The 24,730-nt window shown below is 43.8% G+C and overlaps 1 protein-coding gene and 2 long non-coding RNA genes across 4 annotated transcripts in view; 2 read left to right on the forward strand and 1 right to left on the reverse strand.

Annotated features, from left to right (window-relative positions):
• TAFA1 (TAFA chemokine like family member 1) overlaps positions 1–24,730 on the reverse strand; it is a 335,849-nt gene that overhangs the window by 96,435 nt on the left and 214,684 nt on the right. The gene's annotated exons all lie outside the window — the stretch shown is intronic.
• LOC308471724 lies at positions 1,669–2,778 on the forward strand. Its single transcript, XR_013983123.1, has 2 exons — positions 1,669–1,740; positions 2,648–2,778. It is a non-coding gene; the product is annotated as an uncharacterized lncRNA (long non-coding RNA).
• LOC308471713 lies at positions 9,594–23,424 on the forward strand. Its single transcript, XR_013983112.1, has 3 exons — positions 9,594–9,784; positions 22,009–22,105; positions 23,094–23,424. It is a non-coding gene; the product is annotated as an uncharacterized lncRNA (long non-coding RNA).

Consider the following 24,730-nt stretch of genomic DNA (forward strand, 5'->3'; position numbering starts at 1 on the left):
ACTAGGACCTGGGAGGGCAGAGTTCACATCCCCTCTCAGCCATGAAGCTCACGGCGTGGCCTTGGGCCAGACACAGTCTCTCAACCTAGCCTATGTCACAGAGGTGTTATGAGGATAAAATGGGGGGAGTGAGAACCTAGAGTACCTTGGAGGAAAGGTGGGATAGAAATTAAACAAATAAATAAATAAATGTCAAGCCACTGTAACATTAGGATTAGTATTCAGCTCCGATGCATCATGACTTTTCTCAGTGCAACTTTCAAATCACAGGCAAACTCGTTTTTAACATTCTTGTGATATACTTTAACTTTTCAGAACAGCTCTCTCTTTTTGTCTTACAGACTCAGACAATATGAGATATCATCATTGGTTTCTAAAAATCTCAGCAGATTACAAGGCTTCCCCAGCACTCAGTGTAAAGTGCAGATTGGACCTTTGTGGGGTTTAAATCGGTGAACACAAGGGAAGCGGATTTTGCAGCTTGAAGGATATTTGCCTACAGCATAATTCCAATAATGGAAGTAATATCAGATCATATAAAGTTGAAGCTTTCACTCTACAGAACTGAGAAATGATGGGAGAGGTATACTGGGAATTTCCCTTTCAGATTAAATATTTGAGACGTGAATGTCTGAGACAATCATAATCCTCTGGAAATTACCTTGCTATCTCAAGAAGAGGAAGAATAAGAGACACTTTTCTGTATTACAATTAAGACACAGAAATCTTATTTTCAGCAAGATTTTAAAGAGAAGCGGAAAGCATTTGGGAGTTTAAATTTCAGTTATGTTAGTCTTAGGCTCAATTCAGAGATTGTGCCATGTGTTCTTCAAAGCAATGTTTTGCAGGTGAGATATGTGCCATGGGTTCATGCACACACTCCCTCTTCGCCACTTCAAATGTATGGAATCTCCTAGTTTGTCCTCACTTTGCTTGGTCTGGCATCTCAGTCAGGTAAACTATTACTGCTGAAATGCCCCCACCATTGTCAGGTGCTGCGCTGGTGCCTCCCCAGTTCCTGCCATTGGCCATGAAGTGCCCGTGATGTCACAAAAGGACATGGTCACTAAGGAAACAGAGGCAGCTGTTAGTGGGAGTTCCCAGAGTTCTGCAGGACTGTTAAGCCACTCTGGGAATTCTAGCTTTGTGTGAGGAACAGGGGTCTCCTCACAACTCTCAACTCCCTTAAACTACACTTCCCAGAATTCTTTAGGGGGAAGCCATGGCTAATGGCACCTCAAGTCTTCATATTCCACACCATGATACTTGCTATCATCCTGCTCTGCTAGTTAATTCTCCCCTTCTTAATTATTAGGTTCATATGCAATCCTTATAGCGGGTGGCGCTGTGGGTTAAACTACAGAGTCTAGGACTTGCCAATCAGAAGGTCGAGGGTTCGAATCCCCGCGACGGGGTGAGCTCCCGTTGCTCGGTCCCTGCTCCTGCCAACCTAGCAGTTTGAAAGCACGTCAAAGTGCAAGTAGATAAATGGGTACCGCTCCAGCGGGAAGGTAAATGGTGTTTCTGTGTGCTGCTCTGGTTCGCCAGAAGCAGCTTAGTCATGCTGGCCACATGACCCAGAAGCTGTACGCTGGCTCACTCGGCCAATAAAGCAAGATGAGCGCCGCAACCCCAGAGTTGGCCACGACTGGACCTGATGGTCAGGGGTCCCTTTACCTTTACCTTAACCTTGTCTACTCAGAAGAAAGTCTAGTTAAATTCAATGGAGCATACTCCCAGGTAAGTGGGGTTGGGATTGCGGCCTTAGATATCTTTGAAGAATTACAGGACAAGACAAGACAAGATATACATAGTCAGGAAATTTCCCTTATTTATATTTATTGCTACACAACACAGAGTACTAACCACTATACAATCACGGCCATTTATTGCTTTGCACAATTCAATAGAATTTCTGTTTTAGGAATTAAAACGGGTTTATTTAGTTTACTGAATCCTTAACCAATTCTGGAAATTGTGTGCAAAAGAAAGAATGCCTCTTCGTGTGAAACACACTCCCAGAATAAAGATATATAGCAAATGGAAATCTGCAACTAATGGATTATGGCTGCCTAGAAGTATGTGGCAATGAGGATGGTGTCTGCCTTCTGTGCTAGCATGACTTGTTTTCTGCAAGACTTTTATCAGGTTTTTAGAAAAAGAAGCCTATCTCCTTTTTCAGAGGAGGCAAGAAATTGAATTTATTTGTAGCCTAGGGATGCAGAAAACTACCACATCTAATCTATGGCAGCTTCAGAGTTGAAACGCAGGAGATTCCCGAGACATCACCATTCAGCTGGGCATGGGAGATCATGGATGCAGTTGTCATTTTGCCACTTTCAGTTAGCCACTAGGATGGGAGATCTTCCCTACCCCACATCCCTCTCATGGCACTTATTTCTGTCTTAATAGCAAAGGACGGCAAAGTGTCTCATTGGCTTTCAAAACGTTGAACGCGTGTAGAGTTCTAAATGATTTATTTCTGGCTCTTCCTGCTCTAGCACTTCCCCCCACCCCCTTTCCAAATATTAAGATATATGTAATCGACTCTGGCAGTTCACTTTGCAAATGTAATAGAAATAATTATAAGGAGGTCCAAAGGTTGCCAGCAAAGGAAATGTAACAAGATTTTTTTTTTTTTTTTAAGGACTATTGACTTTCGTGAAAAATATATGTGGGACCTAAGGATACTGCAGATCAACTGAAAAAGAAATTAATGATTTATGCTGCATCTCCCCCCCCCCCCTTTTGGACCCAAAGAGATTTTACAAAGGCAAATAGGGCAATGCAAGCCTATCAGTTTTAGAAATATTTGCAGGTAAAGGTAAAGGGACCACTGACCATTCGGTCCAGTCGTGACCGACTCTGGGGTTGCACGCTCATCTCGCTCTATAGGCCCGAGGGAGCCGGCATTTGTCTGCATACAGCTTTTGGGTCATGTGGCCAGCATGACTAAGCCGCTTCTAGCGAACCAGAGCAGCACACAGAAATGCCGTTTACCTTCCCGCTGGAGCAGTACCTATTTATCTACTTGCACTTTGACATGCTTTCGAACTGCTAGGTTGGCAGGAGCAGGGACCGAGCAACGGGAGCTCACCCCATTGCAGGGATACGAACCGCCAACCTTCTGATCAGCAAGTCCTAGGCTCTGTGGTTTAACCCACAGCGCCACCTGCGTCCCTATATTTGCAGGAGCAGGGCAGAAAAGAATGCTTAGCATACGTATATGGGATTAGGAGACATCAATCGGTCACCATACAGATTAACCGATGTCCAGAACTCAATGAGCCACAAATAGAGAACAGTTTCAATTGAATCATGTAGCTCAGTGGTAGAACATATGTTGTTGCTTGAGGCTCAGATGGCCTTGGTGGCATGCAGGGCCTTCCATCAGCTTCAGTTGGTGGCCAAGCTGTGCCTCTCTCTGGACAGGGATAGCCTAACTATTGTTTTCTATGCTCTGGTGAGCTCGAGGTTAGATTAATGTAACACGTGGGGCTTTCTCTTCAGTCGGTTCAGAAACTTCAGCTGGTGCAGAATTCATTGGCCACGTTCCTCACTGTGGCAAAATGGTTTGAACAAAGCAACCTTAGCTGGCTGCCAATTAGCTTCTAGGCCCAATTCAGAGTGCTGGTTTTGACCCATAAAGACTTAAATGGCTCAGGACTGTGACACCTCTGGTTTCCTCTAGAAGCTTTGTACTTTGTATGATCCCTGACTGGTGACCATGTTGGCTGGGGCTGATGGGAGTTGTAGTCCAAAACAGGGCACCAGGTTGTGAAGGTTGTTGTAGGTATTCATCCGATTTTCTGAGGCAACTTATACTACATAGCTACCATGACAACATTAGGTCCATGCAAAGCAGTAACTTCAAATGACTCAGGCTGCCAAGCCAAGGCAAGGCAAGTCATGAAGGAAATCAAGTTTGACCAAGAAGACAGTTATATGGCCAAGGTGGTCAGCAATTCAGCAAGTGGGTACAGTGGTACCTTGGGTTAAGAACTTAATTCGTTTTGGAGGTCCGTTCTGCCGCCACGCCGCCGCTATTCTCATCCTGAATCAAAGTTCTTAACCCGAGGTATTATTTCTGGGTTAGCGGAGTCTGTAACCTGAAGAGTCTGTAACCCGAGGTACCACTGTATATGCAACAATGGAGACCAGCAGACATCAGCAAAGGATGGGGTGAACCAAAGATGAGACAAGTTTAATGGAAATAGCAAGATGGCAGAAGTGGTGATCCAAAACTGGGGCACTTCCAGCAAAAGCAGGCATACAACCAAGATGTGAGCCTGGGCAGCATTGTTTTGGAAGCTGATGTTTGCTGCCCTACAGTTATATGAGGGGAAAGTGCCACTCAGCCAGTGTAGGCCAGTCTGTGTGGTTAATATTCCTCAGCTGGGCTTGGTAGGACTCGGGAGGAGGGCAACAGCTTGAAATCACTTGCATTTGTATGCAGCAGTGAAGATGGTTCCTGATGCTTCCTGGCAACCTAGCAATGGCTCAAGGGTTGCTGCTGTCCAGCATCCTCCCATGCACATCCGAGACAAGTAACCAGTATAGATCTTTAGCCAAGGAAAAGCAGAACATCCCTTCAATGTGTCTCTAGAAACCGGCTAATGGATCCCTTAGCCATACTTGTACATATGAAGGAGCATGCACTTGGCTAACTGTGCTTAAATAGAGGAACACGGGTCTGTAATGGGCAGAATATTGATAAGCTGGGAGGAGAGATTTTGGGCAGTTAAAACAGTTGAGAAAAACGGTGGGAGCGCTAAGTATATCCCAAGCAAAAGGAAACTGAAATCTAATAGGGCTCGAGTAAAGGCTAATCTAGTTTGACAGAAAAATTCTAAGCGATTAGAAAACTAACCAAGTGGTCATTTAGGCCTAATGATGTTCAGAATGGGCCTAGAGGGCAGGCAGAGACTTTCGTGTAGTGCTTCTCTCCTGTTTTCCAGCACAGGGCTCTTAAAGAAATGGAAAGAGATATGCTTGATTTACACAAAATCCCGGGGTGGCAGTAAATAAATCGGAACTAGGCGATGAGAAGGAGGAACATGAACCAGGTGTTCGTAAAATAGGAATACAGAAAGCTCCTTGTGCTGAGTCACATCACATAAGGTGTGCAAAAATCTACACATCCATACTGACACCAGTAGCTTCAGCCTTGAGGTAGGCAGATTAGACAGACAAAGCTACGAGCGTCTACTAGTCCTGACGGTTGTGTTTTGCCTTTTCCCCATTTTAATTTTCCATTAGATTTTTCCAAAGTTTCACAAATTGGCTCCAAATCAATTAATTACATTATTTCATATATTGACTTCTCGCCCCCCCCTCCCCACAGCGTTTTTGTTCAAACCCCTTTCTACTGCATTATATATCAAACTCTTAGCTATTACAAAAATCCCTCTAATAAAATGACTTTATCCTTTTTCTTCCGCTGCTCCTGTCCCGAATCCTGCCCGCAGTTTCATTTGATTATGGTACTTTTTTTCAAATAGTCCAATGGAGAAGCCTCCATTCTTCTATAGGAAGTTCATTGTTTTGATCTCTTAATATTGCTGTCAGCTTTGACATTCCTGCATAGTCCATTACTTTTAAAAGCCGTTCCTCCTTCATTGGAACCTTCACTTCTTTCCATTTCTGTACATATAACAAGGTGTGTTCTGCCTTCACTTTGTGAGGCAATATGCCTCCGAATAAAAGGTAAAGGACCCCTGGACAGTTAAGTCCAGTGAAAGGCGACTATGGGGTTGCGGCACTCATCTTGCTTCAGGCTGAGGGAACCTGCGTTTGTCCACAGACAGCTTTCCGGGTCATATGGGGGAAGCATGACTAAACTGCTTCTGGTGCAACAGAACACCATGGCGGAAGCCAGAGAGCACGGAAGCACCGTTTACCTTCCTGCCACAGTGGTACCTATTTATCTACTTGCACTGGCATGCTTTCAAACCGCTAGGTTGGCAGGAGCTGGGACAGAGCAGCGGGAGTTCACTCCATTGTGGGGATTCGAACCACCGACCTTCTGATTGGCAAGCCCAAGAGGCTCAGTGGTTTAGACCACAGCGCCACCCGCCTCTGAATACCAGCTTCTGGGTACCATGAGTGTGGGAAGGGGATTCATACTTGGGTCTGCTTGTGGGCTTCCCAAGGGTGTCTGGTCAGCCATCACGAGAACTGAATGCTAGACTAGATGGGCCTTTGGCGTGACATAGGAGGGCTCTTAAGTGAACAGATGGGGGAGAAGGAGATGTTTGGAAGGTGGTAGATGGGAAGCGGGCTCAGAAATGGATGCTAGAGTTGTGGGAGGAGATTGAGAGGCTGCAAAGAAGGTGCTGGGGAGCTGCGGAAGCTACAACAAATCAGCACAGATTGGCTCAGAAGCAGCTGAGTGTTTTCTCAGTTTTGGATGGAAGATGGATTAGCTCATCTTATTCTGAGGCAAGGTGCCCATCACTAATTCAGACTCATTTTTACAACTCACTCTCCTGTTCAGTCTTGGTGCTCACTGAGAAAACTTCGCATTGAATATGGTGAACCAATTATTCAAATTCCCAGCTAGTGTGGTAATTTCTAGACAGACACCAGAGCGGGTGTGGAAGATACATTTCAGTGCTTTGTCTACAAATATTCAGCAGTTATACCAAAAGAGAACACTACAGATCTCCGTAACCATGGTAACCTGCAGTCACTGCATTTGAAAGAAAAGTACCAAGCACCATTTGACTGAAATGTATGACTTTTTATTTATTACTGAATTGAAGGACACATTTCCACTTATATTCTTTATTATGATGGGCAAGATGCTGTATCTGTTATTGCCTTGCTAAGTTTTTTATTGTTTGCAAGCTTTTTATTTATAGAAATGTTTTACATTTTTGCTTATATGTCTGCTATGCCCTAACCTGATGGGAGTTACATGCTAATGAAAGTGGGAAATCATCTCTGCAAACATAGCTGTTTTTCAAAACTCTAACTCTTTAGCGGCCTCCTATTTTATTAGGATACAGCCGGATGGACTGCATCTGTTTTAAATGTACCAAATAAGCTGGGTTGCAGATTCTCTTCATAGCTAAGAATAGAATAAGAATCATAGATTTGGAAGGGATCTCAAGGGCCATCTCATTCTACCCTCTGCACTGCAGTAATCTCAGCTAAAGCATCCATGCCTATTATTATTATTATTGTTATACCCCACCCATCTGACTGGGTTTCGCCAGCCACTCTGGGCGGCTTACAACATATCTGAAAACGTAATAAAAACATCAATCCTTAAAGACTTCCCTAAACAAAGCTGCCTTCAGATGTCTTCTAAAAGTCAGATAGTTCCACAGGGAGGGTGCCACTACCGAGAAGGCCCTCTGCCTGGTTCCCTGTAACTTCACTTCTCACAGTGAGGGAACCAGCAGAAGACCCTCGGAGGAGGACCCTCGGAGGTGTCCAGGCTGAGCAATGGGGGTGAAGGCGCTCCTTCAAGTATACTGGGCTGAGCCCATTTAGGGCTTTAAAGGTCAGCAACACTAACACTTTGAATTCTGCTCAGAAACACACTGGGAGCCAATGAAGATCCTTTAGGATTGGTGTTATATGGTCCAGGTGGCCACTCCTGGTCAACAGTCTAGCTGCTGAATTCTGCATTAGTTGTAGTTTCCAAGTCGCCTTCATAGGTAGCCCCACAAAGAGTACATTGCAGTAGTCCAAGTGGGAGATAACCAGAGCATGCACCACTCTGGCAAGACAGTGTGCAGGTAGGGAGGGTCTCAGCTGCCATACCAGATGGAGCTGATAGATAGCTGCCCTGGATGCAGAATTGACCTGTGCCTCCATGGACAGCTGTGAGTCCAGAATGACTCCCAGGCTGCCCACCTGGTTCTTCAGGGGCACAGTTACTCCATTCAGGACCAGGGATTCCCCCACACCTGCCTGCCCCCTGTCCCCCCAAAACAGTACTTCTATCTTGCCAGGATTCAACCTCAATCTGTTAGCCACTATCCATCCTCCAACCGCCTCCAGACACTCACACAGGCCCTTCACTGGTTCTGATTTAAAAGAGAGGTAGAGCTGGTGAACATACTGATGAACCCCAGGCCAAACCCCCTGATGATCCCTCCCAGTGGCTTCATATAGATGTTGAAAAGCATGGGGGAGAGGATGAAGCCCTGAGGCACCCCACAAGTGAGAGCCCAGAGGTTTAAACATTCATCCCCCAACATCACTTTCTGGACATGGCCCAGGAGAAAGGAGTGGAACCACTGTATAACAGTGCCCCCAGCTCCCCACAAATGGCCATCCAACCTCTGGTTAAAAATCTCCACAGAACGAGAGCCCTACCACTTTCCAAGGGAGTTCGTTCCACTGTTGAACAGCTCTTATCATCAGAACTTCTTCTGGATGTTTAGTCGAAATCTCCTTTCTCATAACTCGAAGCCATTGGTTCTGGTTCTACCCTCTGGTGTAGGAGAAAACAAGCTTGCTTCATCTTCCATGGTTTCCTTCTGATATTGTGAACTATAATTCACTTCATCCTTGCCCCATTGGGCAGACTGGCTGGGGTTGGTTGCAGCTGTACTCCACATCATCTGAAGGCCACTATGTTGGCTACTCCTAATCCAAACATTCATTTAACAAGACACAAAGAGTGGTTTATTTTATTACCACAGAATATTTTAAATGAGTTTGCAGTAAATACCGGAGCCAAGAGCGAGGACGGTGGAGGGCGGAGACATTCTTTCAGCTTCTTTTTGAATCACGAGATCTAAACGCATCCTGCGATCAACTGCGAGAGACCGCAATCTTCAGGGGATTGACCTGTCGATTGCGGCCGACCGGTTGGACATCCCTGCTGTAGTGGATGGGTTTTAATGTGCAACTGGGGAATCCAACACAACAGTTGCACTAGTGGAAACCTGTTGTGCCACAGACTGTGCAAGAAAGTTACAAGCAAAATGTGGAACATGCCTTTGTGCTACATTGGATACAACCCTCTCTGTATGTTTCCTTCCTTCCTTCCTTCCTTCCTTCCTTCCTTCCTTCCTTTCTTGATATTTATAATATGCCATGAAATATTGAAACAGAAAATTCAGCCTAGTGTTCATTGACTGCATTCACCACAGTTCTCAACTGTAGAATGGGGGGAAATGTATCCAAGTGTAGATTACATATATTACTCCAGCATGAAAAGGAAAAATTTGGGGCATAAAGCACAGCGTGAGCTATTAATATCTCCCCTGTTGTACACATGTGCATCTCTTCCCAATACTTTCAAGTCTTTAAAGTCAATAGCTGTATTTCCAAGTGAACCAGAGGGAATAGTAAACAATTACCACACAACACTTTGCATCTATATTCTCTAAATGAATGGAAAAGTTGGGGGTTCTTTATTTACTTGGGTGAGGGGATCTTTGCAATTGTCAGTGATGATAATGAAAACTTACTGTTTCTGTCAAGTATGTTAACCCTGCTAAATACAAGGAGCCTTATAAAAGCAGGTTACTATAGTTACCACAGTATTCTGGGTTTTTTTATTATTTCCAACTCTAAATGCAGTATTTTTTGGTGTGCGTAAACAGCTGAACTGCATTTTTCAACTTGAATCTAAGGCACCACAGGAACTGCTTTGATTTTAAATCTGCTGATCAAGCCCAGCACATTAAAGGTAAAAGACACAAGGAGGAAAGGAGGACTATTCTCCAAGATAAAAATGAAAAGTGACAAGAGGATCCACTCTCTTCTGAGAGCTTGAAAAATATGAACAGCTCCTTCCATGATTTTCTACTGAAAATTAGTAAGTAACTCATGATGCAGGAAATGCTCCAGATTAGCCAGATGCAAAAAGAGAGAGAGGATAATATAAGGGGCATTTACACATTATGTTCAGTGGTTGGCATTCACCCAAGTGTTACTCATAGTAGATCTATGGAAATGAATGCTTATTCATTGACTGGGTCTACTCTAAGTAAGACTTGGCATAATGCCACCCAATCAGTGTACAATCTGTGTTCTCATGTGAATAATTGAGCCGTATACTTGTACATTTGCTTCAATGGGACATTCAACAAGAGTACACAGTATCTGAACAGCACAAATCAGCTAGTTTACAGGGCAGTGTTTAACTGCCATGTCCCATCAGTGCAAGGAGTTTGACTTGTGCAACATGACTTCTCCTCTCTCCTCTCTCCCTGCTCCACTCACCCCTCCCCAAATCTGTTCCAGAAAAGGGGAGGATGTTCTGTTGTGCAAGCAGAGATTTTTCCGCTGACTAAGTTCACATAGCTCTATGTTGGATACAAGCAACACTCTTTCACATCCACTCTTGCACATGTGTGGAAGTACACAGAATAGATCTACAAGCTAACATGTGAACAAGCCTATTAACAGAATCATTCAAAATTACTCAAGTGGCCAAGGCTTTCTAATTTGACAGCACTTTTGTGGCTCTGCCACAAAATAAGAGAGGACCACTCATCCATTAACATTTGCCTGAACACGACTCATTCCTTCTGATGAGGTTCTCCTTTGCCTCTCTTACAAAGCAGTTAAGAGCCATTCCTTCCAGTCTAAGGACGCCATGAACAAGGCCTAATTTATCATTTAGGAATTGCTCAGGATCACCATTCCTTCTTTCATATGGAAGCATATGTTTTGGGGCCACAATCTGTGTCACACGCATGGATGGTTTAGCTGGGATTCGGAGCCTCAGAAATCTCATCGTCCTCAAAGCTAACCTCTTATAAGTGGTTATTAGAGTTCAGAGGTTATTATTAGAGTTAAGAGCTTCTGATATGCACTTTGGCAGATGGGAAATCGCTTCCGCTATCTGTGAAATAATGGTATTCTTTTGATCACTGACTACTTTTGACTCATTTACAGTCATTCTTCCTGTCAAAGTGTTGCTCAGCACCAGGGTTTACCCACTTCAGAGGATGGTAAAAGCTCTGCTAAGGGTTAGGTCCCCAGCGAAGTGGTCGATTCAGCTCCAAGGCTCAGGCCAAGAAGTCCTTGGTGTGAGGAAAGTGGGTAGCAAAATTTCACTCTCTCTGAATACTAGAACTTGGGATTCAATGAAACCAAATGCTGGAAAATTCAGGACAGACAACAGAAAGTACTTCTTCAAATAGCAAACTGTGGAATCTGCTCCTACAAGAGGCTTAGAGAAATTTATGGAGGATAAAACTATAAATGGCTGCCAGCCATAATAGCTATGAACTACTCCCACATAATCTCCAACATTTCTCTGATGAAAATTATTATTATACTATTTATACCTCACCCATCTGACTTGGTTGCCCCAGCTACTCTGGGCAACTTCCAACATATATAAAAACAATAAAAATTTCTGTATACAAGGCTACCTTCAGATGGCTCAGCAGTCAGATAATTTCATACCCTCCAACATTTCTCCAATAAAAATAGGGATGTCCTAAGGAGAAGCAGGACATTCCAGGATCAAATCAGAAACCAGGGCTGCTTCTGTAAATCCTGGGATGTCCCTGGAGAACAGGGACACTTGGAGGATCTGCTCCCACTGTCAAATAGGTATGCCTCTGAAGATTGGTTTCTGGGAATCACAAGTGGGGAGAGTGCTGTTGCACTCAGATTCTGCTTGCAGGCTTCCCAAAGGCCCCTGTTTGGCTACTGTGCTGGAATAGAAAGCCCACTGGCCTTAACACATCAATACAATCTGACTGTCATGAATGAGTCAGCTCGCAGGGAAGGGTTGCAGCCAACTGAAGAAAGTAGCCGGGAACAGAGAGGGTTAACTGCCATGCAGGATGAGCATTGGCTAGTGCCGGTTGATAAGGGAATGGCTGAGAGCCGGCTAGAATGCAGTCAAGGTTTGCTGGAAGCACAAATAGGTGGGAAAGAATTAAGAGACAGCTTCTCAGAGAATGGGGAAGAGGCAGGAGCTAACCCACTCAGCCCGAGGTCTCAGTGAATGGGAGGGTTGCAAGATAGAAAACAAAACAAAAGACGTAAGAAGCGAAAGTTCAGTTGCTTCTGGTCACTGTCTTCAGAAGGGTCATCATGACTGATGATGGCAGAGGCTGTGTTAAGCCATCCGGAGCTATCTGTTTGTTTTGACAATAAAGCATCCTTTTTAGTTAACTACACTCACTGTGTTATCAAGCCGGGGAGTGGACTCCTGACACTCAGCTAGAGGTTACCAGAGCATAGACAACAGTAGTTAGGCTATCCCTGTCCAGAGGCATAGTTGGGCCACAAGCTGAAGCTGATGGAAGGCACTCTGCACCACTGAGTCCACCTGAGCCTCAAGTGATGGCAAAGGATCCAGTAGTACCCCCAAACTATGTACCCATTCCTTCAGAGGGATTGTAACCCCATCAACATCAGGCAACCTTCCATCCACCTGGTCTAGGGAACTGCTCACTAACAGTGACTCCGTCTTATCTGGATTGAGCTTCAATTTGCTGGCTCTCATCCAGTCCATTACCAAGGCAAGACACTGGTCCAGCACTTCCACTGAAGATGTAAAGGAGAAGTAAAGTTGTGTGCCACCAGCATATTGCTGACAGCATGCTCCAAACCTCCGGATAACCCTACTCAGCGGTTTCATGTCAATGTTAAACAACATAGGTGATAAAACTGAACCCTCAGGAACCTCGCATTATCCTGGCTGTGGGCTGCCCTGACAGCTTTTCTGAAAAGCAGCCTCAAAATCCTAGAAATCAATAAAAATGAATTATTTAAAAGCAAGAATAGGCACTGCTACTGCAACCAGTCTTTGTATAATAATGGCAGTTGCTGGTCTTACTTGGGTGGCTGAGCAATGCCCTGTGGTTGTGGTAATCTACCAAGTGGCTCCAATAGTTTGGCCACCTCATGAGAAGAGAATACGGTACTCCCTGGAAAAGACCCTGATGTTGGGAAAGATTGAGGGCACAAGGAGAAGGGGACGACAGAGGACGAGATGGCTGGACAGTGTTCTCGAAGCTACTAACATGAGTTTGACCAAACTGCTGGAGGGCAGTGGAAGACAGGAGTGCCTGGTGTGCTCTGGTCCATGGGGTCACAAAGAGTTGGACACGACTAATGGCTGAATGAGGCAGCCCCTGCCCTTTCTATCTGTGTGGCAGAGCAGAGCAGAACTTCCTTTCTACATGTCACAGACAGCATATTGCCAAATGCCGCTGGAAACGTAGAGCCGTCCCTGTTCTGATAGTACCCAAAGATCAGATTAACATACTGTTGCTACTCCTTTCTTGATCTGTGATCAAATAAGTGAAAATGGAATCTGTCATGAGCAAGAATCAAAATCTTGCTTTGTAGTTCTCTTTCATCTAAATCATTAACATTCATCTGCCTTTTGTCAGAGGGATACGTGTATTTGGTTAAAGTCTGCATCCCTAAACTATCAATTTCACGACGCTGTTGCTCTCCTCTGATGATTGGCTAAACCAGATAAGCAATCTGCCCTTACGCTGAGCAGAAATAATGAACATAACCATAACAACCCAGAACACTGCAAAAAACTTGGTTTCTGAAGACAATCCATATCCAATCCTGATCAGGCATATGGAGAATGCGGAATGCTGCAGGCATGACAAACAGGCTGGAACAAAGGGAGAAGAAAGACTGGAGGCAGGCAGGCAGGCAGGGTCAGTTCTGGACCAGGCTGCCGGTTCTGGACAAAGGCAGGCTTTTTACAGACTACAGACACAGCTTAGGAAGCTGATGACTTGTTTTATGTTCCTTGGGCCTATTACTCCATGCTAATGGGTAGCCTTCAAGCCTGGAGTCAAGCACACCTGCCTCACCATGATTTTGTATTAAATTTGTCTTTATTTCCTAGCAGGCTCAATAAGACCCTCAATGGGTGGGTGGGGGGTGAGGATGCTGACCTCTCAATGGAACCGGCCTCAAGGATTTCATTCATTTTTTGGTGCCTGAAAACCTTTCTAGTCCTACCTACTGTACCTACTTACCCACCTACAGGCATTTGCAGGCAATTAAGAACACATCTTTCCATAATAGCTAGTTGATGGTTTCTGATTTTGCATCTTATGTTGTTTTTATTATTCTTGTAAACATATGCATATATCCATGTAAACTAGTGCTGATAGGCAAAGGAGTGGGGTAACATTTTAGCCCAGAATCATTACCTTCATAAAGATATAGCTGATTACTGTGCAGCACTTGATAGCAGGATAAATGAGGGAAGTTTTGCTATACAATATTCACATATGAGCCCGAAAGCTCGGGTTCCATAAAAAGTAGTCCTACATTACGAGAATTAAACTGTGCAGTAATGCATCTCATCAAGATGCAGTTCCAGTGTATCTGCATTTGAACTCAAGTAGCTCAGCAGCATGTCCATAGTTCTATTCCTGCTCCTTACAACAATCTTGTGAGGTAGGCTAGGCTGAAAGAGAATGACAGGCCTAAATTTCAAGACTGACTGAACCTATGTGTCTGTAGTTCTGGTTCATCTTCCTGTTGTGAACATCTTTGCAAGACTCTTTCCACCTTACAAAGACACGCTTTTGTCTCCACAGAGGCAATGGAGATGAAGAATGACCTGCAGTGAGTTTCCACATTCTTTATTTCTGAAACCAATTATGGTTGCTAATAGTCAACCAGGTTGCCCAATGAAAAATCATTTGTCATCGCCCAAGCACTTAAAAGCAAGGAATGAATAATTAAGGACATCATGCATCTTTCACCAAATCAATGAAATTAAACAATAACAACAGATTAGTTACTGTTAAACAAAGAAACATTGTCTTAATCACAGGCTGTAATGGCTCCCTTTGTCCTTCAAGGGTATTTTATTAGAATTAGAAAGAATTTACATGAATGTTTGCCAATGAAGAAACAGAACGAGACATTTCTCACCGAAATGCCCTAAAAGAAATTAGAATCATAATGCTTATTCATAATCTATATTATATTTAAACAGAACCTGTTTTAATGCCACTTTGAAGATTGTAATGAAAAACACACTTGGGTAAGGGCAAACTTTAGCTTAGCTCCCTACCTCTGCTAGACATTCAAAACTATTGAGTTATTGGCATCCTTATTCTGCACGAGAACACAGCAACATACTTCTTATACTGAGTTGGACCATTCGTTCATCCAGCTGGGTATTTACACTGTCTAGCAATAGCTTTCTAGGGTTTCAGATAGGGGAGCAATCCCAGCACTACCCAGAGATGCTGGGGATTGAACACGAGACACCTTCTGCATGCAAGGCAGATGCTCTACCACTGACCTACAGCCCTTCCCTAAATGCTGTGATCAAGCTGAGTTTTCAAAGATCTACATGCTCTGGGCAAGTTAACCCAGACGCCAAATGCTCATGTAACGTGTTACACTGGAGCATGCAACCAGTGGCGGAGGAAGCCGCTCGGGCGCCTGGGGCGGTGCGAGCTGCCCATAGGGGTGGGGTGAGTGGCCCATAGGGGCAGGGCACACCGCAGGGCCTCCACAGTCTTCCTGCCTCCTCCCACTCAGCCGCCCTACAGCTGGGGGGAGGCAACGGGCGGACTGCTTGGGCAGCACAGAGCCTGTGTGTGCCCAAGCCACCGCGTCTCTCCCAGGAAAGACACGTGGCTCAGGCACGCTGCAGGCCCCACAGTGAGTGCCGCCCGGCATTTTGTCACCCCCCCCAGTGGTGACACCTGGGGCGGACCGCACCCACCGCATCCCCTTCCTCCGCCCCTGCATGCAACAGCCATGGCGCCTCCACGTCAGACATTCTTGCACAGCCAATCCTATGACGTCCACAATGGCAAGACACACCACCCATCCTTTTAACTGTGGTGGTGGACAAATGTATGCCACCCGCAAAGAGTTTTCCTTCATCCTATTACATTTGCCTCTGTTGCCAGCCTTGGAGGACAGGACCAGTGTCTAAAGACATGCGCTCATTTATAACTTGCACTACAACAGCCATAGACAGGGGCAGGATCAACATACCTTATGCAGCGGACTGCTTGAACTACAGTGGTACCTCGGGTTACAGACGCTTCAGGTTACAGACTCCGCTAACCCAGAAATAGTACCTTGGGTTAAGAACTTTGCTTCAGGATGAGAACAGAAATCACGCAGCGGCAGCAGGAGGCCCCATTATAATGCTAACGTGGTACCTCAAGTTAAGAACAGTTTCAGGTTAAGAACGGACCTCCAGAACGAATTAAGTTCCTAACCCAAGGTACCACTGTAGCTATAAGTGAGCTCATGTCTGCAGCTACTGGTGCTGTCCTCCAAGGCTGGCAACAGAGGCAAACATAATAGGATGAAGGCATCAATTTGCTAGCGCCCATGTACACACTCCTTTCATTTGTTTCGGTGCTGTTCCTCTGGTCAGACTTGTTTGCAGACTGCTGAAGATCTAGAAAGCATTGCAAATGGCTACGACAGGAGTAGGATGGCAGTGATGCCCCTGTTGTCACCTTCAGCTATCTGGAAAAACACACACCAGTGTTGTAGCCCTGGGTGTTTAGAAGGACTTGCATGTTGCTTGGTAAGACAAATGCAAGACTCACTTCCACCTCTGCATATGTGTAAAGAAGGCCACCTTTGGGCACCTGAAGCAGACACCAAAATGGCACCAGGGGAGAATGGATGAGGGAAAATCTGTATCAGGAACAAGGGGGGAAGAAAGACCAACAGGGATCTGCTGCCCTGGTGGATTCTGTCACCAGAGGCAGTCAGCCCACCTTGCCTCATGAGTGGGCCAGCCCTGAATAAAATTGATGTCGTTGCTTCATGGGTAGGCCAGCCCTATGTGCAAATAATGCAATGTATGAAATAAAACCAGACAAGCTTCCTTTGTTGCCTGATAGATATAATTTATAATTCATTTTAGTACATATTTGAATACAATGGAGTTTTGTAAATCTAATTTGCACAGTAGGGGTGTGTGTGTGTGTGCGTATGTGTGTGTGTTGAATTGTGTGGGTGACTCCACATTCACTTTAACAAGTAAAAACTAAGTGCAAATTCCTGAAGACAGGCCAGGATTAAGGTGAATGTAACGAATCAGGGCTCAGCATTCACAATATCATTGTACTTCCCATGTCATGTCGCTGGCTACTGCTGAAGCAATGATGTTTGGTCGGATGCAGCCAGAGATGAGGGAGAAGTTCAATTCAAATGCACTTCCAGAAAAACACGCAAAACCGAAATGTGGTCAACCTTCAAAATTCACACTTCTCTAAATTTTCAAAAGTTGACTGAGGAATGTGTATAAAAATGGGGGAAGTGTTCATACAAATGCATTCATTACTGAAAATACCAGAGAAAGGTGCTTGCAAAAATGTGTACATTGGGCAAAATGGCATATAAGAGTGTTTTATATAAGGATTAATTTGCATTAAGGTGCTGATGAAATTTCATAAGGGCTTAAAAGTAATAAATTCACAAACTGACATGGAAATGTGGAGAACTGAAGTTAAAGTTGGGAAAACGAGAAACTGAGAGAAACCAAAGCAGACCAGTCCAACCATCTCTCCAAGCTGAAAGGCTGTACTTATCCTTTAGCGTTTGCCTGCCACTCAAGGAAATCTATACTTTTATGTTGCAGCCACTGTGATGCACAGTGCTAATGAATGCCAGAAACTCATTCTATTTATTCAGCAGTTCTAGCTCCTCTTGTTGTCATGCACTTTCATCCCTGCCAACTCCATATTTACGGAAAGGTGCTGCTTATTTTAAATAGCTCATTTTAAAATATGCACATTGGCACTGTTTTAGGAATGAAACCCATCTTTACTCTGTCACAATTATGATAGCTCTCATTTAATGACGATGGGAATGGTTGGAAACTTTTATCAGGCACTCATTTGCAGGGAATTATCAGAGTCTAAAATATAATTAATCATCTGTTGTCATACCTCTATTATACAGCACCACTCTCTGGAGCCAATCTTTTTTATTTCATCTGCATTCATATGCCTCTGACCTTCCTTTCCTCTCCAATACCACAGACCTCAGGTAAATTTCAGCTGACTGCTCTAAAATGACTGGATATTGTTAAACCCATTTGTCAACCATATTATCAGCTTACAAACACGAGATCTCTCTGCAAATGTTTAGCATTTTCCACGTATATCGCAAGCGCAAGCATTACCCATGGGTGGCATCTGTCAATGTTGACAAAAAATGAAAATTTCGGAACTACTGTAAATAATAAAACAGTCCTAGAAAGATTATTTCTCTGGAGCATAAGCTATCAACAAACATGATTTGCATTTTGCGCTTACAGCTGTTTCAACATGAGCTGTTTGCTGTGGTTCATTAAAATGATTTGATTTGTCAGATTCCAGGAGTGTTGCAAGTTCTTGTATCTAACGATCACAGATCCCAAAGCAGCGGTCGATCGGATTTACAGAATTGGATGAAATCAGAAGGTCCAAAAATGCACAATTAGCTATACATCTAAGTGTGTGTGTATAGGCAGCATATATACTTTGAAAGACTTGATTGCAATAAGCATAACAGATTAGCAAGGACATGTTTTTCATAAAAACCATCTGGAATTTTTAAATTTATTTTTAAAAAACAAGATTGACTTCTTTTCCCCAGCAGGTTGTTTTCAATTGACCCCCACCCCACCCCCACTGATGCAAATCTCTATGATCCAGCAGAGGCTTAGATCAGCAGAATGGGGAGGGAAGGTGCCTTTTCCATAATCACTTTTCCCCTGCAGCTCACAATCACACCCCCTCTCAAATATGCTCCAGAGGATTGGAGAACTCTTCAGAACAGTATGGGAGTTCCAGGGGGAGGATGACGCAGCAAAAATAGCCTCTTCCACTGTTGGGAACCTCCACTGGATCAAAGTGGATCAGATGGGTGGGGTAATAATAATAATAATAATAATAATAATAATAATTATTATTATTATTATTATCAGAGGGTCAGCACTGGTTACAACTCAGGGTATGGCTAAGCCAAATAAGGGCTGCACCAGATAGCCCCTAATTCCAAAATTTCACCCTGAAAGTAGAAAATAGCTGAACAAAGGGAAAAAGAACAAGACAGGAACAGAAAATGTAATCTACAGCTCATTTTGTATTTGCTGAAATATTTATTATCCTGATCCAAGGCCTTCTACAAGGCAGTTTTACTGCTATTAAAACCCACAATAAACTCCTCCATCTTACTGTGGATTTTAATTGTTGCAAACCTGCCTTGGCTGGAAAAGCTCCAAGGCAGCATTTATATGGTCAAACCAACCCATCTTGTTAGATACAAGGAAGGTAGAGAAGGATGGCTCAAATTATTTGTGCAGGTGTGGGTGTAAGCCGGAATCAGTTCATAATATCTTAGAACAGGTGTTTTTCAACAAAATGTAGGTTGTGAAATTCTGTTACCATAACAGGAATTGTTTAAGACTGACAAGTTTATTCATTCTCTTTCTTGAGCTGTTAAAGCTGTTGTGTTTGGATTTTATTTTATATTGTTGTTATATAATGGATTTAAAGATATAAATGGCGTATCCACCGATATAATGGTTAGTAGTCTGACATATGGTTTAAGAATTGTTTTAGGGATGGGCTGAGCAGCTAATTATGACTTATTTTGGTATTGCTGGAACTCAATCACATGTCCACGCTCTCCTGTTCTGTCCCATTGTGGGCATTTTATCCACATTTTTATCCACTTCTTATGTAAAAACACACTTTTAATGTAAAAAATATACCGTACTTTTAAATGCTTTTGCATGTAAAATAGATTCTTTGCATATTTTTAAATGTAAAATACATATTCCTGGGCAAACTTTTGTGTGCACCAAAGATGCTTTGCAAAATCAGGGGGAGTGAGCAATCTGACTGGAAGTTGCATTCTGATCCACAGGTGAGTTCAAGAGTATCCGACTGAGTTGGTCTGCTGCAATAAAACAGAGCAAGCAAATCCCTCTCCCATCTGGGCCATCCCTAGTTGTGTGTCCTGGAACTACACTTTGGTATTTTTATTATTATTATTAATAATAATAATAATAACCACATTAAACTAGCAAAAGAAAAACAACTGCAAAAAATCAAAGCAGTAAACAGTCCAAGAAACTGATAAATCTGCAGGCATCAGAGAAAAGCAAGAATCAGTGTATCAAATAGTATAGGAACACCCAATGTCCTTTGAAATAATGCTGCCATTGACAGTTTTTAAAAAATCACCAGGAAAGGATTAGGATGAACTTCACTCGGTGGGGGGGGGGGGAGTTCCATAATTTTGGAGCCACTTGAGAAGGCCAATCTAAATAGCTATTTGTTGCACTGCCCATGCACCTCTGATGCTTGAGGGGTAATCCAAAGTCTGCGCTCCAAGAAAGGTTTTCGTGTGAGCATCTACAGTGGTACCTCGGGTTAAGAACTTAATTCGTTCCAGCGGTCTGTTCTTAACCTGAAACTGTTCTTAACCTGAAGTACCACTTTGGCTAATGGGGCCTCCTGCTGCTGCCGTGCAATTTCTGTTCTCATCCTGAAGCAAAGTTCTTAACCCGAGGTAATATTTCTGGATTAGTGGAGTCTGTAACCTGAAGCGTCTGTAACCTGAAGTGTCTGTAACCCGAGGTACCACTGTATTCACTTATGCCTCATCTGAAGTGATGTCTCACTGACAAGGCCTTCCTTTCCATCTTTTGTGGCCTATGTTACAAAGGGCCATACAGCTGCTACTGTGTCCTTTCTGATATCAAGACTGCAGCTGAAACAGGAGGCTGTGGAACATACCCACAAGTAGATTTATGTAAGAATAATATTCTATCTAATAGGCTTGCTTGAGAAAAGTTTCACTTGTGCGTAGTGAAGTAGTTCACAATGCTGTCTCACTTTGTTCAACCCCCCCCCCCCCCAATTATCGATTCCATTCCATTTCACAGCTCTTTCTCTTTTGTAAGCTTGATGCTCAGGGCTTTCCCTCCCCAGCCAGAACTCACCAGAACTCAGTTCTGGCACCTCTCAGATGGGCTCCATTGCCATTATAAGAGAACAAAGGAGGTGTTCATGGTGAGTTCCGGCACCCCTTTTTCTAGAAAATTAGCACTGTTGATGCTCTCTCATAAGACACACCTGTCTATGGTTTTCCCAGTAGTGATGTAGGGAAGTGTGAGCTGGACCATAAAGAAGGCTGATCGCCGAAGAATTGATGCTTTTGAATTATGGTGCTGGAGGAGACACTTGAGAGTCCCATGGATTGCAGGAAGATCAAACCTATCCATTCTGAAGGAAATCAGCCCTGACAGATCGTGAAGCTGAGGCTCCAGTACTTTGGCCACCTCATGAGAGGAGAAGACTCCCTGGAAAAGACCCTGATGTTGGGAAAGATGGAGGGCACAAGGAGAAGGGGACAACAGAGGACGAGATGGTTGGATAGCGTTCTCGAAGCTACCAGCATGAGTTTGACCAAACTGCAGGAGGCAGTGGAAGACAGGAGTGCCTGGCGTGCTCTGGTCTATGGGGTCACGAAGAGTCGGACACGACTAAACGAGTAAACAACAACAACACCTCTTCACAGGGAACTCTGGAAATGGTAGCACTGTGAGGGGAATACTGTAGGTGTCACTGAACAACCTGGAGCACCCTCAGCAAGCTAGAATTCTTTGGGGGAAGCCATGTCTATTTAAAACGGTTTCATAATGCTTTAAATAAATGGTGTGAATCTGGCCCAAGTCTGACAAACGGGACTAGAAAACCTCCTTTGAGTCTGCCCACCAGTTGCATGCATGTGTGTCACATTTACTTCTGAATGTTCAGCTTATTCCCCCCATCCTGCCCTAGTGGCTTCCTTAAAAGCCTTTAAAAATAAGCTTGAAATCCCCTCTGAAACCCTACACACTTGTAAGCATTCCTTGATTTCAATGTGAAGTGAAACCATGTGGCCATTTGGATTTTTAACTGGCTCCTTGAATGCAGAATGATTTTACAAAAATAAAAATAAAAATGAAAAGTCACTTCTCCGGAACAAAGCTGTTTTTCTACCTCTGGTGATGCCACAAAGGAACTAGAGCAAAAACAATCACTGATGCATTGTTTCTTTTTGCAGAGAGAGCGACGACCAAGTGTCTCCTATTGGCCAACCACTTCCCGTGACTGCTTTTGTCAACAGGGAGCCTATTCCCCATCAACATCATCTGTCAAATGTGAGTTGCCAGAAAATATAACTGCCAATTTGGCCTTCCCCTGGAACTCTTCTGAGCATGGCTGGGATCCCCAGAAATTCAATTTGACAGTCATCTTGAAAGCACCTCCACTTGCTGAAAAACGGTGCTGATAGATGAGGCAAATAATATCATAAGGGGTTTTGCAGAATCTCAATGCCCTAGAACCACTGGTGCATATTACTGTAAATTGAAAACCCTTGTCATATGTGGATATGTTTTACACGCTCAGGTATGCTCTAGCATAGCTAAGCTACAGTCCTAGCTCCTGTCCCTTTAAAAAAAAAGGGGGGGAAAAGACTTGCATGGGGTTCTGCTAGTTTTCTCTGCATCATTGGGGCCACATACCACAGGATGCTCCTGTCCATGCCACAATGGGGGACAGGACAAGGCACTGAAACAGGATCACCAGTGACTGATGCTCTGTCAAGTATGGGGATATATGCGTGATCTGGTACTGGTGCAATGGCAATTCCTTGCCTTTTGGGCTGCCGGTGATGATCCCGCTTGCACCCAAGCGTTCACACTCATTATGCTTCATGCCCTCTCATGTTTCAGTCTCATATCCCCCCCCCCCACAGTAAACCCCCTTTTTTCCCAGAGGGCCTGACTGCATGGAGTGAGCCCTTCATGTAGACAGTCCCTGCATATAGGCTTCATCCATGCTATACGAGATTGAAAGTGGCACCATACCGCTTTCATCCCAGCCAAAGCTTGCCCCCCAACAAGAATCCTGGGCGGGTCAGCCTCAAGTGTGCATGAACCAGTCTGCGAGAAGAAGCCAATACAGAGCTATGCTGAATGTTCCATCTCTAACAAAACAACAACAAACAAACCACAGCTACTACTATGCCATAAGATCCACTGTCTTGTAATATCACATATGGTATGTACAGTTATTTATTGTTTAGTATTTTTCTTGCTGTAAAATGTGTGAGATCATGAAATTGTATTTATTTGCATTACTTAGTGCTTTAACTACTGATGAAGCCCAGGACGGCGAAACAAGACCAATATTCCAAAAATCCTTGTCTAGACCCTGTGAAAGGATTCTGTGGAACTGTAACAACCTTTCATATGGATTGTTTGGACTTTATGAACAGACAGGTGTAATAGACACCATTACATGGATGGACCTTATGCATGAACTGACTAGAGAATGATCTGATCCACTGGGTCTTCTGCTTTGTTTGTTTGTTGAACTTTATGAATTACTTCTGTTGAAATTTACAATTTGATACAATGAATAGTATACCTTATTTATCTAAGAACACAGCCGGTTACGTCTCGTGTGTTTATTGAGAATGTTCCATCTTTGCAGGTTTACCAGCTTGGTATATGGAACAATCCCCTTCCCCACCCCCCACCCCACTGATCTGGGATTCTTCTGCCCCTCTCAGAGCAAATTTCAAGGGGCATGGGGGAGGAGAGGGGAGGACAAACCCATTGCTGATGGGATTTGCTAGGTGAATCCTACCCTGTAAGACCCTTACACCCTGCAACACACTCATCACTCGATGGCTGCAGTTCAGCTGTGGACTTGCCTGTGTGACTGCCACAGCATATAAGAACCATTCAAAAAACACTCACATCACTTTGAGCATATTGGAGACCCTTCCCATCTTTTGCAGAAAGCCCTCCATTGTGAAGAAATCACACTGATATGACCCAACCCGAATGTAAGCAAGGTCACCTGACGCCTACGTTTCATTCATTTTTTTTTAAAAAGAGCCCTTGTAAGGTTTATCTCTAAAACTTAAGCAACAACCACCAACAAGAAATTAACCACACAAGAGGCTTTTCTAGGGGCCAATTGCCAAAATTTACAGACACAAGCCAACACCATCCATAAAGAAGAGCGGCAAAAATAAGGAACAGATATGCCTCTCTTCACCCACCCACAAGACAGGGAAATAAAGGACCTTGACAGAACAGTGGATATTAGTGTTAGTGAACGGCTGCAACATGTCTTAATATAATCTCAAACTCCCATCACAAATCAGCTTAGAAGCAGCATATGAGCTGGCCTGCAATGACTTGCACACCCTTGCCGGCTCTTATCTGCTAAATTGCTTTGCGGCAACCTCCCTCCATGCCCTTGACCACATCTGAAAAGTATTTGTCTCCGGCTTCCAAACAATATGACAAGTCTACTTTGTGGCTTCCAAATATCTTAGGGTATAATTTTCTTTTAATAGCCACCTTCTTTCCTTGATGCATTTTTCTCTGCTGCTGATGGATGACTGAGGACCTAAAATGACTTGGAGACTCCAGCAATATTCATTTATCAAATGAATCCTTCCGCCAAGAATTTAACTAGATAATGGGGGCAAAAATATATTATGTGAAACAACAAAACAACAACACATTGCTCGGTGAATAAAATAGAAAGGCTGAGCGGGGAGGAAAATGACAAATGAAAATGTTGCTACATAGGTTGTCTCTAGGAATGGGTGAATCTGTTAATTTCGGTTTCTCTCAGTTTTTCAGTTTTCCAGTCTTCAATTCTCTCCCATTTCTGCATGAGTTTACGATTACATTTTTTTAAAAGAGCCTCGTGAGAATAATCAACATTTTAGTGCAAACATCTCCTGATATACTCATTTT

Source organism: Podarcis pityusensis (genome assembly GCF_964106645.2).
Source record: "Podarcis pityusensis genome assembly, chromosome: 2".
NCBI classification, from domain to species: domain Eukaryota; kingdom Metazoa; phylum Chordata; class Lepidosauria; order Squamata; family Lacertidae; genus Podarcis; species Podarcis pityusensis.